The sequence below is a fragment of the Sinocyclocheilus anshuiensis genome, unplaced genomic scaffold (assembly GCF_001515605.1).
Source record: "Sinocyclocheilus anshuiensis isolate Anshui unplaced genomic scaffold, SAMN03320099.WGS_v1.1 scaffold1571, whole genome shotgun sequence".
Lineage (NCBI taxonomy): Eukaryota > Metazoa > Chordata > Actinopteri > Cypriniformes > Cyprinidae > Sinocyclocheilus > Sinocyclocheilus anshuiensis.
Window position 1 is genome coordinate 137,032 of NW_015551107.1, and position 2,989 is coordinate 140,020.

Below are 2,989 nucleotides of genomic sequence, written 5' to 3' on the forward strand. Positions count from 1 at the left end.
AATACTACAATTGATTGCTTCTGTTGTCCTCATTTGTAAGTCGCTTTGGATAAAAGCCTCTAATAAATGACTAAATAAATAAATAAAATAAATAATCATTAAATCACCACCACAGCGTCTTGTCTCCATTGGCAACACGCACGATTTGTGTCGATTGCAAGTGACGTCGCAGGTATCTGAGAGTGCAAGTGGCGATTGCAAGTGACTTCGTAATTTAGTTTCTTTTGTCTTGTCTTCACCACCTGGCTACTGTTGTAAAATGTTGAGAGATTCAAACAAAAAGTAATCAATAAATAGAACAAAATAAAAAATAATAAAGACTGCAAGTGGCGTCGCTAGCGGAAGTGCAAGTGTCTGAGACTGCAAGCCTGAGAGTGCACGTCTGAGAGTGCAAGCGCCAGCTGCAGCCAGACCCTTTTGGTTTCGGACGCAGCCAGAAACTGGGTCACTGAGAGCACATGGGGAGGAAAACATACACACAGACCGTCCAGGTGCATGATAGATGTCTAACTCAGTTCCTGTTTAGATTAAACCCTAATTAAACACACCTCATCCAACTAATCAAGTTCTTCAGCCTTATTTGAAAACAACATGGTATGTGTGTTGGAGCAGGGTTGGAAAAACATTCTACAGGGCTGCGGCCATCCAGGAGCTGAATTTGACACCCATGTCCTAAAGCGTGTGTGGTGAGTTTGGTGGGGGGGGTAATGGACTATTTGCACTGAGCCTCCTGACACACTTCCATTTTGAAATAATACTGCTCAGTTATTTCCAGTTATGTATATTTTCAATGTGCTATAATCATCTACTTGACTTAAATGCCAATTAAAATGAGAGTGCACAGGATGATTTAAAAATCTAGATATTTTCAGAGACAGGAGAAGTGATATTCTGATGATTACTGTGTGCAGAATTTTCCAAACTCGACGGAACTTGAAGTTTTCCTATGTAAGCCGATCTGAGAAAGCAGTGGCTGGTAAACATATGTGATTGTTTCATCACAGGGTGCCAGTGCGCTAAACAAGTAATCGCGACGCTGCAGTGTGTTTGAGGTTTGATGAATATACGACTGTGTTTAAGTGCCACGTTAAAACAAAAACCTAAGATTACCAGATTCTTAAAGTCTTAATATTTTGAGAAAAAAAGTCAAAATTATGAGAGTGAAGTTATAGCAATATGAGAATAAAGTCGAAATAATTTGAGAATAAAGTCAAAATTATGAGAATAAAGTTGAAATATTTTGAGAATAACGATGAAATTGCGAAAAATAAAGTCAAAATATTTTGAGAATAAAGTCAAAATATTTTGAGAATAAAGTCAAAGTATTTTGAGAATAAAGTCAAAATATTTTGAGAATTAAATCGTAGCAATTACAAGATTAAAGTAATATTTTGAGAGTATATCCTATATTGCACATGCAAATGGCCCAGATTGGGCTGTTCGCTGGTTTACAGGTAACATTCAGCACTTACTGCGCATGTGCCATAATACAGAGAACCAGTACGGGGTGTCGTACCAGGTTTGAAGTTGTCTGGCATCTCTCCTCTCTTGCCATGAGAGATCCATGAGAGAAACTTCTGACAAAACTGGGTCAGTTCTTGTGCAACGTTTTACTTGAGCTGCAGTGACAGGCGCACTCTGCACTTCCTTAAAGTAAAAGATGTCAGCTTGACTGCATTTGGAGATGGTGCATCCACAATAGCTTTTACCTTTGATGATGCTTTATGGAGACCAGCGCTGTCAATTACCTGTCCGAGATATTCAATGGTGGGTTGGAAGAATTCACATTTGTCTTTCTTTACCCGAAGGCCATACTCCTTTAGTCGCTGCAGTGTTGTATTCAGGTTCCTGAGATGATCCTCATCATCTTTTCCCGTGATTAACAGGTCATCGAGATAACACTGTACTCCATTTAAGCCACTCAGGATCTGGTCCATGGCACGCTGGAACAATGCTGGAGCCGAAGTTACTCCAAAAGGTATAGCTGCTGATACCTATATAGGCCCCTGTGTGTCATGATGGTCAACAGCTCTTGGGAAACAGGATCTACCTGCATTTGAAGGTAAGCATGACATAAGTCTATTTTGCTGAATTTCTGTCCGTCTGCTTATTCAGCAAAAAGATCTCCAATTAATGGCAAGGGGTACTGTTTCACGGTTACTCATTAACACTCACTTTCTTAAGTACTCCAGTTTCCTCCAGGCGGTCTAGTTCTGTTTCTACCTTAGGCTTAATCGCATAAGGAACAGGGCGAGCTTTTAGGCACTTAGGTTTACTGTCAGGTTTAATGGCTAGCTTTACAGTGATGTCTTTCATGTTCCCCAGTTCGTCTCCGAACACCTCTGCATGCTTCCTCAGGATGTTTTGCAAACTGGTAGACTCTTTCGCTACTAAGTGCACGTCCTGCCAATTTAACTTTATTTTCTCTAGCCATGCTCGGCCCATTAGTGCTGTGTGACTACTACCGTTCACAATATACAATAGTAATTTTACCTTCTGTTTGTTCAGCTCCACAGTCACATCCACAACCCCTGAAAGAGGTACCAGCTCTCCTGTGTATGATTTCAGAGTCAGCTTTGCTTCCCTGGGACGGCAGTATGGCCACTTCTCTAGGTAAGCTGACTCTGCCACAAGCGATACAGCTGCTCCTGTGTCCACTTGCATAGGGACGGCCTCCCCATCCAGCAGTGGTGTCACCCAGTAGCCATCAGAATTTGAAGACACAGACATTACATTTGAGAATTCGTTTTTGTCAGATTCATCCTATTGTTTATAGTATATTCCACTTGATGTACGTGTTTCTTTTTGGATTTCCTGACATAACCTTTCTTTGGTTCCACATATTTAGTTGGATTTTCTTTGTCATTTACTGTCAGCTTTTTGTTTTGACATGCACGTTCAATGTGCCTTTTTCTTCCAGTTTCTGCAGTCTTTGTCTTTGTACCAGCATTCCTGTATTGGATGACCACTCTTTGCACAGCGGTAACAT